This window comes from Mesoplodon mirus (genome assembly GCF_964341445.2).
Source record: "Mesoplodon mirus genome assembly, chromosome: 18".
Taxonomy (NCBI): domain Eukaryota; kingdom Metazoa; phylum Chordata; class Mammalia; order Artiodactyla; family Ziphiidae; genus Mesoplodon; species Mesoplodon mirus.
Window position 1 is genome coordinate 65,840,701 of NC_138994.1, and position 16,435 is coordinate 65,857,135.

Here is a 16,435-nt window from a genome sequence, read left to right on the forward strand (position 1 = left end):
ATTTATCCTTCTCTGTGATGTCAACACTTTATGCCACCGTTACCATATTTATCATATACTCTCTTGGTTTAGAGATATTTTGTGAAGCCCACTAGGTTTTAAGTACCTTGAAAGACAGAAATTGCCCCTTATTCATCTTTACATCCTATCCTCTGACCTGACCCCACCATCACCACCTACACAATGCAGGCCATGGTGCCTTATACACTGTAGGCATTTGACAAATATAGGCTGGGTCTGTGAATCTCTGGGATATAGGAGAACATAAGTGTGGAGATGGGGGAGAATTTCCTATGTAGCCCAAGTAAGAAAAGAGAAAGCATATGACTATAACCCAGGGGCTTAACCACGTATTAAAATTTGATACTCAACATCTGAGAACAAATTCTTGTACACATGTAGTATTAGGCATCTTTTAGGTGCTAGCCACACTCACACACCCTTCTAAAAGGACTGCCCCCCCCACTCAGAGCTCCTGATGAAATGGTGGATGAGTCAACTCTGTTGCTCTACCATAGTTCACCCTCCAGCCTGAGTTGATTGGATCAGGGCAGCCAATTCACAGCAAGCCCGGTTACCCGTAGCCTCACAAGACAAGATGAGCTCAGCCAATGGCTCTCCCACTGAGATGTCACATTGGGACTTGGAGTATTCAATCAGGAGCTACAAACACCAGAGATGCTGTAAGAATAACAACAATACAGCTGTGTTTACTGAGCATGGACGATGTGTCATGACTGTGTTGAGGATTTAAGGACATTATCTTAATTACTCCTCACAATATCCTGTGAGATTGAGGCTGTTATTAGCTCCATTTTATAGATGAGGAAACTAGAACACAGAGAAGTTAAGTGATAAATCAGGAGTCAGACTCAAGCAATCTGTCTCTAGAGTCTACGCCCTTAACCTCTGTGCGGAAATGTTTGTTTCCCCAGGACAGGGCAGGGCAGGGTGAAATGTCTGAAGACTGAGAGATGAGACGACCCTTTGAAGGTCACGGACAAGCCAAGGAGTAAGTGGAGGAAGCCAGTCTTTGTAGGAAAACAAAACAACAACAAAAGGAGGGTCGAAGAGAGAAAAGTAAATGAAAGATTACACAGTGGCAGAAAGACCTCATTTCCCATCAGCTGTAAAATTCCCAGGGGCTTGGCAGTATCGTGTTTCCTGCCATAGAATTTTGTAACCCAACTGCTTACGATAAACTGACTTTTGTATGAGTTAAATTGAGTGGGGCTTCTTTGCAATGAAAAGAACCCGTGTGCACTTGTTCAAAGCCTGTGTTTCCATATTGCACGTTCAGCCTGTGGACTCAGAGGCCCCACTCATTGCATGGTCCCCAACTCAGCCCTGCTCCAACTCTGCAGACCCTCTGGCTCAGGGAAAAATTCCTTACTCAGAGTCACAGGACCTTGTTGTAGTTCTAGCTCAGCCATCTTATGAACTGTGTGACCTTGAACTGGTCCTCGATGTGTCTAAACCTTAACCGCTTCATTTATAAAGCGGGTGTCGGGGAGGGGATGGCCAATAACAAAACATTTGTCCTTCCTCCTGCCTCCAGCCATAAGTTGTGGTTGCAGTTTAACTAAGTTAACAGAGTAGGTGAAGAGGCTGTGCAAAATATGCAGCACTCTTTTAAGCACAGCATTCCTTAGGGCTTGTTTGTAAACTACGGCTTTTATCACTGGTGCTGGGCCAGTCAGTAAAGAAAAAGGTAATGTTATCACCGTCGCATTCTCTTACTCTATCTCTGTTTACAAGGTCACAGGTATTGCCAGAAAATACTCACATTCCTTTCTTCTCACTCATGAGTCAACTCTGGAAGCACCAGTCTCTATCAGTAAGACATCTATTTTTCCTCTCCTCTGTGTACTCATGAGTGGAAACACACTCCTGGGCCGGTTCTCCCTAGTCTTGGCTCTGATTCTTCCCATTTCTGTGCTTCAGCACACCTTACCTACTCTGCCAACTTGGGCCTATATGGCCCCCTCCTCACCCCCAAAAAGAGTTGTGATTGCTGTCCAGGGAACCCTTAATTGACTGGGAAGAAACTTACTTGACAAAAAAGAGATGGCCGAGACAGATATTAGCTTGAAGTCAGGCCCATTGTGTGATTCTCTGATATAATTAAGATCAATTGTATCTTGTGATACAAGACAGAGGGGTTTTAAATCTAGTTTAATTTCTTTGGTGGGTTTGTTATTAAATGAACCTTCCTTATAAATGTTATTTTGTGGGGTTTTCCCAACTTCAGAAATGTTTATTATCTCAGCAAAACTACAAAAGTCACTAAATCATAGTCTTCCTATTTTGTAACTCATGCAGACATAACCCAAATTTCCAATAAATAAATGATGAGATAGTTTATGCTTGCTTTATTAAGTTAGGGAGTAGGGAGGATCCTGAGACATAGAAGCCCTGAGGTAGGCTGGCAGATAAAACACAGGACCCTCAAGTTAAATTTGAATTTCAGATAAATAATGAATAAACAACTGTGGATGGAAGACGTCTCCTGCCATATCAGCAGACAAAGGGTGTGGCAGCCATCAAGCCATCAGTCATTGCGGCCACCCCCCTGAGAGGCACACTGTGCACCCTGAGAGGGTTCACGACAGAGAAAAACAGGACACTGGCCCTAGATTGTTAAGGTGAATATCAAAGAAATGATTTCAATGACCCCAGACTCTTGCATCTTCCCATACATAGAAAAGCGCTAAATTCATTAATTTGAGGTGTCTGTTTTTTCTTTAATTAGCAGTAATCTTTTGTTTTAACTATCTTTTCTTTGTTTGTGTTTTTTTGTGTTTTTTTGTGTTTTTTTGTGGTACGCGGGCCTCTCACTGTTGTGGCCTCTCCCGTTGCGGAGCACAGGCTCCGGACGTGCAGGCCTAGCGGCCATGGCTCACGGGCCCAGCCGCTCCGCGGCATGTGGGATCCTCTCGGACTGGGGCACGGACTGGGGCACGAACCCGTGTCCCCTGCATCGGCAGGCGGACTCTCAACCACTGCGCCACCAGGGAAGCCCCCCTTTGTTTGTGTTTTTGGTTTTGGTTTTATTTGCTTGTTTGTTTTGCAAAAACTCCTATATATCCTGGCTCCTCCTTTCCCTTTTTTCTTGTTTTTCCCCTTACCTTTTCAGGGAAGTCCCTAAGAAATACCTGAGAGGCTGTCTCCCAGGCTTAAGGCCTCAATATGTGCACCAAATAAAATATAATTCTCGGGCTTCCCTGGTGGCCAATGCAGGGGTCACGGGTTCGAGCCCTGGTCTGGGAAGATCCCATATGCCATGGAGCAACTAAGCCCGTGCGCCACAACTATTGAGCCTGTGCTCTAGAGCCCAGGAGCCACAGCTACTGAGCCCGCGAGCCACAACTACTGAAGCCCGTGTGCCTAGAGCCCGTGCTCTGCAACAAGAGAAGCCCCCTCAATGAGAAGCCTGCATACCTCAACGAAGAGTAGCCCCTGCTCACCACAACTAGAAAAGCCCGCACACAGCAACGAAGACCCAATGCAGCCAAAAATAAAGTAAATAAAGTATATTAATTTTTTTAAAAACATAATTCTCAACTTTTAGGCTGTGCTTTTTTTTTTCAGCCAACACAACCAATTCTCCATGGGATGAACTTATACTAAGAAATTATTTGTTGTTAACTGAAATTCTAATTTAACTGGGCGTCCTATATTTTTATTTGCTAAATGTGGCAACCCTATCCCATTCTGACTCTTATTAACAGATAACATTTAAATTCTGCAGTCCTCAGAATCCTCTATAAAATGAGAAGTCTGAACAAGATGAAACCTAAAGTTTCCTACAGCTCCATAATTACATAATTCTGTGACTCAAATACTAGTGAACAACAAATGTGATATTGGGTGAGTGATTTAATCTATGAAAGGATTAGTGTTCCCATCTTCAAAGTAAGGATGATAAAGCCAACATCACAGAATTGTTAGATGAGTGGACCTTTGTCAAAGAGAGACAAAGCCAGACATTAACGTGGTGAAAACATTTTATTCAATAAGTACTGACAGTAAGGGAAAGAGCTGAACTCCACTCTGATCTGTGCAGAGCTGACCGGGCATTTAAAGGGAGGATGAGCTAGTGGAGGTTGAGGGGGGCAATTGGGGGCTCAAATAGAGGAAGTGAAAAATTACAAATGGTTAGTGTAAATTGACTAGCCAGCTGTGTCAGCTAGCTGGCAATTACTGAAACAAGGAATCTATCCTCCCACCAAGACTGGGAGACTGAGGCTCTGGATTCCATTTCAAAGGACTAACTCTTAGGGGAATTCCATGATGTTCCAGTGGTTAGGACTCTGTGCTCTCACTGAGGAGGGCCCAGGTTCCCTGGTTTCTAACCAGCTTCCCTGGTCAGGAAACAGATCCTACAAGCCTCTTGGCACAGCCAAAAAAAGTAATAGCTTTTAGGTCCTTGAGAAAAACACTCCTGAGTTGTAGGAGATACATATACATCTCAAAGTGACAGAGGAAGAATTTACAGTTGTAAGGGTTTTTTTAGTAAATGCTCTAAGAAAGGGAGATCAGGGGCCTATTGTCAAGGACTGGCTAGAACTGGGAGTAAGTTATTTTGACAGCCCTGAGCTTTTCTAGCAGGAACTCAAAAGGGGGCTGGATTATCCCAGGAACATGGCCTTAGGCACTGGAAGCCACAGACCATTGGTCTCTAATACAGGGGTTTGAATGGAGTCCTCCTGTGCCCAGATCTCTTTGCACTTCTCACCTTCAAAAGTGCCTGGCACAGGAACTTGTGCTTACAAATAACACTCTCCTGTTATCACATTAGATGTGAGGCCTCCCTCCTGGGGCCCTATCTGAACCGAAGTCCCCTGCCTTGGACAGGGAATACCTTCCTGCTCACATTCACGCTGTCAATAACAAAACTGAGTTTGGTACAAGCAAGACAGGCATTTATTCAATGGCCAGGGGATGTAGAAGAGGAGCTCATGTTCCCAAAGGGAGGAAAGTGGGGAACTTTTAAGGGGTAAGAGGCAGGTGCATCATCAGAAACTGGGGAAAAGAACAGAGACTTCCAGAAACAGATGGCACATGCAGTCCCTCAGGCTCCCTTGCACATGGCACAAATTGTACCGAGAAGAGTACAGATCTCCCCTTTGGGTGGAGATCTTAGTATGGTAGTGAAGCTAAGGTAACTTTCAAACACCTCCAGATTTCACCTGCACAGGCACATTCCTATGGTCAAATCAGAGCCAGTTTGAGGTAGTTGACCACTGTAAACCTGTCAAAGCATATATCTCTCAACGTACAGCTGCAAAGCATCTCTGCCAAACACCAGGAACTTTTGAAACAAACACAGAGATAAATCGAGGCAATGAAAGTGGTGACCTTTAGCCTATTTTGCCCACTATCTTGGATCTAGCTGGTTAAGTCTGGTTTTGTGGGGGGCCTTTGTGGCATCCTGTTGATAAAACACAACTAGGCTGTATGGTTAAAAAGAGTTTTGGGGACTGGGGCCTGGCCTGCATAGCAAGGGTGACAATTCCTTTATTCATTCAAAATACTATAAGATCTTTCATAATCAAACTGTATCCAACCAGAATTTTTTACAGTGTGAAGAAAGAGCTTTTGATGCAAAGTTTTAGTGTAAAAGGGGGAATAGAAAATTTGCTTAACTTGCTTAAAATATCATTGTCTTAAGAAATTGTTGGCAAGCAATGGACATGCTGCAGTTTAAAATGAATCTTATTTTCCATTAAGACATCTCTTAAGACTCGCCATCAATGTTTTCATTGACATGGAATTGGTGGTTTACAGGCACAAAATACAGATACTTAAATTATTCTACAATTTGTACTGTATGTTAGTTCTCAGCTTGCCCTCCCTTAGTCCAAATACAAAGATTTCTCAGTTTCTGAATAGGTCAGGGTACTACATTGATTTAATCATATCTATATTGCTGCCAATCTGAGCTGGGTCTGGGGAAGAGCATATGTCCTATTTTTGTTTCCCTTTACTCATTAGATTTCTATTTTTAAATGGTACTGAATTGTGAGTTTCACTTAATGCTCACAGAAGCAGTCATGGGTAGAATTGTATTCTTCCCTGAGTTTTCACAGATTCAGGCTTTGTAAAAATAGCCCTTTTATCCTTCTCAGATGAGCTCCTTTCTCTCCACTCCAATGGCATTACCCTAGTTCTGACCTTCATCACTTCTTGGCTGGATTATTCTAATCATGTTTCACCTGGTCACTCTACTTCCCGTTTCAGTCACAGTATCTGTTAGAATAACTTGCATGTGAGAGAAGCACAGACTAAGAGTGCTATAAATGAGATAGAACTTCTCTGGTGCTCAAAAGTCTGGCTGGCGTGGCAGCTCTGGACCATGGGGGCCTGACTCCTATCTTGCTGCTCTGTTCTGCCACATACTCCCCACGTTGCAGTTCAGTCTGTGGAGAAAGGGACATGGATGGGGGGGGGCAGTACCTTTAAAGGCATAACCCAGGAATTGCACTTCAGTTCACATATATCCCACTGCCCAGAACTTAGTCGTACGGCCCACACTTAGCTATAAGGCAAGCTAGAAAATGCAGTCTTTATTTTGGACAGCCATGTGCCCAGCTAAAAAATTGGGTCTCTATTAGGACAGATAAAAAGGAGAAGGATATAGTATAGTGATGTCCAATATAGTATCCACTAGCCACAGGTGGCTATTTACATTTAAATTTATTAAAATTAAGTAACAGCATAAATTCAGTTTTTCAGATGCACTAGTCGTGTTTCAAGTGCTCAGTAGTGTAAGTGGCTACATACCGTGATACTGGCCAGCACAGATATAGAACATTTCTATCATCATTGAAAGTTCCACTGGATAGAGCTGATATAGACAACCAACAATCTTGTCCACACCCCTCCAATTCTTCATATAAATTTCATCATATATAACTGATCACCTCATTTGTGCATTTAACGTTTTTCAACAGGTCTCTACTGCTTTCAGTATAAACTCCAAATCTCCTCAGTTTACCACGTCAGTCCTTTGTTTAATCTGAACCCTTCTTATGACTCCATCTTCATCTACTACAATTCTCCACAAATGCCTTTTACTTATAGCATGTGGAATTGCAGGTCTTGAATCACATCATGCTTTTGCATATGCTGTGCTCTGTTACCCCCAAACTGAGTTCACCTCTTGGTGGGTGTCAAGCCAAAAGACCCCCTACCTTAACTGCTTACAAAATCCCTCCTTGAGATACTTCACTCCTCAATCTCGAGTGCTACAGGGCCAAAGGTCAGTCTTCTGTAATTGCTTCCTGCTGAGAATAGGTGATGTAGTCTCCCTAGTTAGAGGAGTGAAACTCTCTTGCTGCTAGAGCTAGATAAGTTTTGGAGTCCACTGAAGCAGAGTCTGAACCTCGCTTAAAGAGCATTATTCTAGCAGTTGTAGGAGAGGCACAGCAAGAGAGACAATAAACAGCAACTTTGCAACCATCATTAGCAGAGACATGAGCCAAGAGCCCCCTAAATCAAACCATTATTCTAATATTTTCCCTAAACTAGGAAGAGGATCATTCAGAGAGGAGATTTGATTTTTCATATGCATCATAAGTTGAATCACATTAGAAGACTAATCAGGTATAAAAAACAGCATTTGGTATATATTATAGCATAAGTTCCTCCTAGAGAGACTATTAAAATATCAAGGGCCATGCGTTTTTGTAGGACCACTTTTTTTTTTTATCATAGAAACATTTGAGTTCAGCAGATTGACAACCTGATTACTATCATTTTAAGGCTTGCTGGGTAAAATTCATTAAGGACTCTATGTGAGTGATAATATCCTCTATTTTTTATTTCTAAATGCATTTCCCTCCTCAACAGCCAAAGCAGATGTACAATGCATGTTTATAGGCCACAAAACAGGCCACTCTGGTCAGCATAAAGTTTGAGTTAAATTATGTATTCATCAGAATGACTTCCTCAATTGGAAAATTTCTTTAATCATTTCCCCTTTTGATTGCAAATCTTCTGCTAGATCAAAATATCTGTCCCTACATGACAGGGTGGTTGCTGCCTGCCATGGGTCCATCATGTCCATCAATGCTAAGCCTTCTTTTTGTTCATATATTTGTCTAGTTATCCACATTTTGGGAAAACTAATCAGATACAGTGAACAGAGTTATGTTAATGGGGAAACATTTTATAGGCTATACATGTTATTATACTGAATTGTCACACTAACATTGTACACATGCTTTTAGCAGTAGACTTAAAGCAAGCCATGATACATGCCATGAGTACTTGTGACAATTTCACTAGAGAATTTCCTTCCCGTCCTAAACATTGGGGGAACTTTCAATGTTGATAAGGAGACAAATGTTTGGTAAACAACTCAATTAAATTAGTAGGATGGGTCTTACAGGCCTGGTCCAGATTTTCAGGTCAGCTACCTACCACTGCTGTTGTCTTTTTCCCCTTCTGGTGTGGGTGTCCTCTGGGGTCAGCAGTCCTTTGTATAGACCAGTCCAATGCAGAGTGCCTTCTGACAAAAGTCATTTTAATAATTCAATTAAACTTTACAATAATATAACATAGCAGCAAGGAGCTATCTGGGAAGTGAGTCTTAGGCAGTAAACACAGACCTCAGTTAACAAACTAGAATTTAATATCCACAGAAACATAATTTTTTTCATTCTAAAGTTACCCTCATTTCTACCAAATATAGCCAGATTAAGACTAATTTGCTTGCAAAATAAGTCTGGCTAATGGATCACATAGGTTCTTTTAAATTGACTGTGCTGAAACTTTTCATAAGGTAATTAATCCTTTCTGTTAACAGTTTTATAAAGCCATCAGGGTTTTCATTAAGATTCTTTAATTTCTTACCCAGTTCAGCAGTATGATCTGAAATTTATCAGAAACCTGTAATTGTCAAAAACTCCTTGCTGTGAATCTTCTTGAAGATGAAGCACTTTTGCAAAAACATTGGAGTAAAGCAAAAGCTGCCTATGAATGATAGAAGACTCTAAATGCATAATGAAACACCTGATCACAATGCACTTGACAAAGAAACTTGGTTATAGTAACTAGAATTATGACTGATAATATTTTATCAGGACATACCAGATTTTTAGGAATTTATATGATTTTTAGAATACCTGTATTAATAAAATTTACCCATACACCCATACAGATCTTTAGGAATTTATATGATTTTTAGAATACCTATATTAATAAAATTTACCCATACAGCATAACCTAAGAAGGCTTAACACCAGGCATTTTACAATACTTCCCACATAATTTAACATACCAAATAATCCTAGTTAATTTAGTCTCTCTCTGAGATGCCTCAGAGTTCCTCCAAAGCACCCCAAAGTTAGCTGGTCAAAAGAACTTCAATTAGTATTTGATATTTGGGAAGATTGTAAAAAATATCAAAAAGTTTCAAAACACCTGGTCAAATAGGATCAGAGGTCACTGTGAAATACCCATTCACTTAACCAAAGTGATAATAAAAGATCTCATAGGCAAATACAGAAAGTTCCAATCAGATCTCTCAAAAGGCAAGGAAACTTATAATCTATTATCAAAAGCAGCTCAACACTCTAAGAAAACTGTTTTCTCAGCAGAGAGAGAAAACCAAACTCCAGTCTTGCATCAGCCTACTCTTAATAACGAAGTTCATTTACTTAATTAAATTCAATCTAGTCTTAGCCAATCCTAACCATTTACAAAACTCCTTCTCGGTGTTCCTTTTCCACAAACCTTCTATAACTTTTTGTATCCATATATTTTGCCCCTTATTTTCTTTTCCATTCAGAAACAACTAGTTCTAGAACAAAATACCTTTTTGTTCCTTGAGCAAATGAATTTCTATTCCTCATACCTTCTTTTACTCAAAACATGCATCCTATTTTCCTCACATACTGAAATATTTCCCCTACGATTTTAGTAACTTTAATTACATATAATTTTAACCCTTAAAAACCTTAATCTCTAACAAAAACCAAGAAGCAAGTAATTGTGAACTGTTTGTCACACCAGCACTTCCCGATTGGCAAACTTCTGAACATATTCTATAACCTCTAGAAACATACATTTTCTCATAGCAGAATATCTTTCCTTAATGCAGTATAAGACATGCATTTAATAAACCCAAACATCTTTAGTTTCCCTCTCATAAGAAGACAAAAGTAGGTAAGCTTAGACCTATTTAGCAATTAATGTTCCAGTATTTTATCTTATTTGAAATGACCTAGTCAATGAATTCATTTAACTTAATTTAGTTTCAAGCTACCAAAATCTGGAAAGAGTATTTTTAAAGTAGAAATTCATAAAACATAATTGTTCCTAACAAGCTCACCTTAAAAAAAAAAACAAAACTCTTATCTCACATCTAATTTACTTAAAAGTTTCATTGTATAAGGTTATTTTCCTTGCTGACAAATTTGCAATAGATATAATACAATCTTATTTGACTTCTAGAAAACCTAGGCACAATAAAAGTATTATACTTAACGTTGATGACTCTAAAGACATGTCTATATTAATTAAACCAACAAGTTTAAGCTAGCTTCAAAACCAGATATCAGTTTAATATTAAATATTTTCCAGATCACATGAACCCAGAATTCATTCTAGTCAGTTTCTTTTTATGTTTCTGAGAATTTATATAAGCACTTAATTTGCTTTAGGACAACTAAGTAGAGCTCATTCACAAATTTTGGGCTTCTCTGGTGGTCTAGTGGTTAAGACTCCATGCTTCCACTGCAGGGAGCACGGGTTTGATCCCTGGTAGGGAAACTAGGATCCCACATGCCGTGCGGTGAGGTCAAAAAATAAAAAACAAAACAACAAATTAATTTTGATAATACCATCCAGAGGTAAAGACATTTCATATCTGTAATGAACAAAGACATACTTACATCCACACAGACACAGAGATTTCATAGTTTTCCTGCTTGAGTTTAAAAAGTCCTCTTTTTTTTTTTTTCTTCTTTCAGTCTCAGGAATTAAGAATGGTCTAGATAAAAGTTCCTGAGAGCCTGGGTAGAACATTTACATCTCAAAGGCACAGGGAGAGAAATTCAGGTTACTTTTAGAAAGCCAGTTGTTATTAACTGCATAGCAAAACCAGTTTTAGAATGTCAGAGGAGCCCCATCTTGGCCATTTCCAGGGTGAGATTTCCTAGTATCTTTCTTTCTTGATGCCCCTTTGATGATGTATTCCCTCTTGGAGAAGGGAACACCTTCGGGTTGTCAACACCGAAAGTGTGGCTCTGGTATCAAACAAAAATTCAATTGGCTCTTCCCTTACTTCTAAGGTAATCCAGGGCTCCTCAGGGGAGATTGGGATGGTATTTTGAAGATCCAGTTGGGGAGCCCCCAGGCCCCATCAGTCCTTTTCTTTGGCTACTGGGAGCTGAAAGGAAGGGTGGTGAGCTCAGGCCTTCCCTCTCTGGGGAGAGTCAGAGTTCCCTCTTCCAATGTCCCTCTTTCTTGCAGTAAGTGCATTGACTAGGTCCCAGTTTTGCTGGAGGCCTGCATGTCTCACGTTGGGGGCAGGGGCCATTCATCCATACCGGGGTGGTCCACCTTTTGTCTTCATTTTCTTCTTTCACCACGTTCCAGTTACTGAAAACTCTAAAGGCCACTTCAACTAGTTGGGAGGTGGGGGTGTTAGGTCCCACTGCAGTATTTTGAACTTTGCAGCAAATATCTGGAACACTCTAAGATATGAACTAGGTGTTTATTACTACTGCACTTCTTGGATCCTCAGAGTCCAGGGTGGGGTGTTGCCTAAGTCATCTCTAATCTTCTCCAAAAAGGTGGAGGGGTTTTTATCTTTTCCTTTTATAAAACAGTTCAAGTTGAAAGATGGTGTTATAATTTAATGAACCACTCTCTGCCCATTTCTCCTAGTTGCCTAGTTGGTATTGTGGCCAGACAGTATTACAAAAGAAAATAAGTTGTTTTTTGTCATTGGGGTATAGCTACAGAGTTTCTGAAGACTCAGAATGCATGCTAATTGGCTGTCTGAGGGAACAAATATCTGTTTCCCCATATCCTCAGATCTTGGTTGAGGATTTGTCTTCAACTACCAAGAGGTCTATAATAAGGGCTGAAGGAGACACAGATTCAGCCATTCTTAGCCCACTGAAAATTTTCTTCTCTAGAGAGTTAGTAATAATTTCTTCTAATCAATAGTTTAAAAGTATATATGCAGGTTGTTCAGGTATACCAAACTGGCATCCCTCCAGAAATAATTCAAGTTACCAGGACCCCCTAGCAAGGACCAGTACCAGGAGAGACACAGATTGTCTCACTGAAGGCTGTCTCACTGAAGGCTTTCACAATCAGGCATCTTTCTCCCCACTTGAGATGGGGACAGAGCCCTGAAGCCAATTTGTGGGATAAGTGTCACTCACCTCTCCAAAGGGACTCCTTAAATCAAGATGTCCAGAGTGGCCATTGAGCCTGTTCAGTGAGTTGAGGTGCACAGACTTGACAACTCAGGTGCCAAGAGGGATTCTCCTATGCCCTTCCCCACTGGTACTCCAGCAACATAGATAAATTCACCTGGGTGAGCTGCCACAGCCCACTGCATAGCCTATTGGGAGCTGGAGGAATCCAAAGGGGTTAGGCGAGATATCCCATCTGGGCCAAAATTTGTTACTGGAAAACTGGGTTCACCTCTTGGTGGGTGTCAAGCCAAAAGACACATCCAAGCCAAAGAGCAGGAGAAGGAAGGATCTATTACTTGCAGCAAGTAAGGAAAACACCAGGGACCTCCCCCAAAGCAATGTCTCCCCAAACAGCAAAATTGGGGAAGTTTTAAGCTAAGGGTACATGCATATACATTCATATTCATGGCTTAAGCAGAGGGGAGTTCAGAATAGAACTGGAGCTTAGGTCAACAGAGTCCAAGCTTTCGTTGATTGAAGGCACGAGGGTTAAAAAAGGTCAATATGCCCCAGATTATGGAATGTTTTTCTCTTACTCATCTTCGTCATGTAAACCAAAACAGCCTATCTGCCAAGGCCTCTTTTTTTCTCCCTGGATCTCTCTCCCCATTGGTTTCTCCAATTGTTTTCATCATGAAAGTCTAGGAACTGGGCATGAAAGGGACAGGTACTCCTCTAAGGTCAGGTGTCTTAATCTGCTTGAGCCACTATTGAAAAACAAACAAAAAAAATGGCTGGGTGGCTTATCAACCGCAGAAATTTATTTTTCACAGTTCTGGAGGCTGGAAGTCCAAGTTCATAGTGCCAGCATGCTCAGGTTCTGATGAAGGCCCTCTTCTGGGTTGCAGACTGACTTCTTGTGTCATCACATGGTGAAAGAGGCCAGCGAGCTCTCTCATGCCTCTTTTATGAGGGCATTAACCTCATTCATGAGGGTGGTGGTTGACCTAATCACCTCTCAACATCCCCCCCACCAATACCGTCGCACTGAGCATTAGTATTTCAACATATGCATTTTGGGATGAGGGCATAGACAATCAGGGAATGTGGGCAAAACACTAAGGACTAAGACTAAGATAGCATTCCTCTCTTCAAGAAAGGGGAAAGGATGGGAGCGTTTACATTTTAATAATTGCTTTACTTTGTCATATTCGTAAGGAGACATATTGAAAGCTAGTCACAGAACAAGACTTGCAATCAGAGGTTCAGGCAACCTTCCTGGGCATCTGGAGTGACAGTCTGGAGCACAGCTGCTACTTTCTGATTGGATGATGGCAGCCGAAGGACTACATTCCAGGTGCTTCCTAGTATGGTCAGCATCCAGTCCAGGAACTCTGTGTCCCTCAACAAGCAGAGCAGGTGTTCTCCCAAGAGATTCCTCTGCAGCTGGCACCTGCTCCTTCACAAATCCTTTCTTCTAGGCAGAGGCCATGCAAATAATTTTCTGCAGCTCTGCAGAAAGAAGAACTTGTATATTTTTGAGCTAAACAAAAATGTCACATCCTACTAATGTGAAAAACTTTCCATTTTCTTCCACTCCAAAACGCTAATCTCTAAGTCGAATCTAGTACCTTTTTTCTGCAAACATATTCAGGATTTCTCCTAAAAAAAGAGTCAAATGGACACCTCACCAAAAAAAAAAAAAATGTGGCAGGTGTTTATGTAAATAATCTTAAGCTGTTTCATAGTTTTTATTTTTATCTTTTGAGAATTGCTTTCACTTCTGGGGGAGAGTCACCAAAAATGAGGTTGATTTAAATTTGTGATCATATTGTTTAAACAAGCCACTCTCAGTTAATACTCCTGCATATTATATTCCTTCAATATTTCTATGGAAGACACCACTGTAGGTCAAGGTATTTTATTGTGATTTGATCTAATTTTTTTCCCCTTGGGTAAATGCCATTCACACTGATGTTTCTAAACCTAGGTGGCCATTCACAAATTTTCCCCATACTGACCACATCCTCTCTTTGTCCAAGCTGTTGTACTGTATGAAAGGCTGTGTCGTCATGCCCATCATCTCTTTCAGAATCCATATCCAGACTTCCTTCTCTCCTGTATCCCATTACCTAATTAGCCTCACCACAATCCGCTAGCTCCTTGCAGTCTTCTGCATGTTCCTAAGTCATTGCTAGGATGTGACCTGACATCTGCTGGTTCATTGTTTTCTTAATCCTTCCTATGTTATTTCATATCATTATTTTTTACCTATTTTTATTAGTTATTTCCTTTGTGACCTTTCCCTCTCCCACCAATTCACTGAGCCCAGGGGCTGGACAGAGCAGTTCAGTAAATCTTCAATCCATGCTCGTTTTTCTGACTTTTAGAAAAAAAAAAATTTAAAGAAATATACTACTTTAAAACTTAGGTAAATAAATAAATAAATATAAACTTAGGGAGAGGCAGTCTGGCCCACTGAAGGGATCTGAGTCTTTAACGTTAGACAAAGCTAGGTACAAATCCTAGTTTTGCTTTTGGCAAGTTTCTAAACCTCTTAGCCTCCTTATCTGTGAAATGAGTAAGATAATGTTTAGCTCCCGGAGTTCTTGGGGAAATTAATGAAATAACCATGGAAAGCACCCTTCTAGAGCTCACCAACTTGGCAGGTGTTAAAGGAAAGGAAACTAGAATTATGGGTGAAAGAATTGCCAGCTTTCCAAAGCTCTCACTGCATGAAAAGTGAACACTCCTAACAGGCTAGCCTAATGTCCCCTTGAGCATCTGAAGTTTAGGGTGTGGAGCACGGTGTGGACAGGCTACCTGGAGGGGGCCACATCTACATTCCAGAGGTCATAAGGGAAAGGATCAAGAAATCAGACATAGGGCTTCCCTGGTGGCACAGTGGTTAAGAATCTACCTGCCAATGCAAGGGACACGGGTTCAAGCCCTGGCCCGGGAAGATCCCACATGCTGCGGACCAACTAAGCCCGTGCGCCACAACTACTGAGCCTGTGCTCTAGAGCTCGCGAGCCACAACTACTGAGCCCACGTGCCACAACTACTGAAGCCTGCGTGCCTAGAGCCTGCACTCTGCAACGAGAAGCCACGACAATGAGAAGCCCACGCACCACAATGAATAGCAGCCCCGGCTCACCGCAACTGGAGAAAGCCCACGCACAGCAACGAAGATCCAACAGAGCAAATAAATAATTAATTAATTATTTATTTATTTTAAAAAAGAAATCAGCCATTTGGGACTTCCCTGGCCATCTAGTGGTTAGGACTCCGTGCTTCCATTGCAGGGGGCACAGGTTCGATCCCTGGTCGGGGAACTAGGATCCCTCATGCCACGTGACATGACACTGCCATAAAAAATTAAAACTAAAAAAACAAAAATAAAAAATAAAAACAAACATTATCATTTACGACTCTGAAGATGATTAAAAGTTGTACATAGCTTTGTTCATCCCAAGAACCCTATCCCCCCCCCCAAAAAAAAATCAGCGATTCATTCACTATCCTTTGAACCTCTCTTACAGCAAGCCCTCTGAATTTAGGTTTTTCCCACAGGACCCTGATTCAAATCTACTTTTTGGTTTATTTGGAAGGTGCCTGGATTAAATAAATAAATAAAAGGATAACACAAGCATCCCTGCCGAGGACTCCCTCCTTTGAGTTTCTCATAGAATCTGAGTTAGACAATGCTTGTCATACGACAGACTAGGAAAGGTTTTTAAAAAATCTACCCCAGAACCTCGCACAACAGCCTAGGTGTAGCTGACCTTGAAAATGACGAAGGAATAAATGAACGGAGAAATGATGAGGAAGGAATGAATGACACAGAGCCAGGACTAGAACGCAGACAGAGGTTCTTGTTTGCTGCTATTTTCATCACAATTTCTTTCAAGATTCGTGTCTCACCTCCTCCTTTACAATTTTTCTTCCTCTGTCCTCTGGCTCTTCTATTTTCTCGCTCCAACTCCACCCCTTCTACAAGTGAGCCGCCCTTCTAGCTCTCCGCCCCTCCCAGCGCTCCGCCCCTCCGCCGCGAG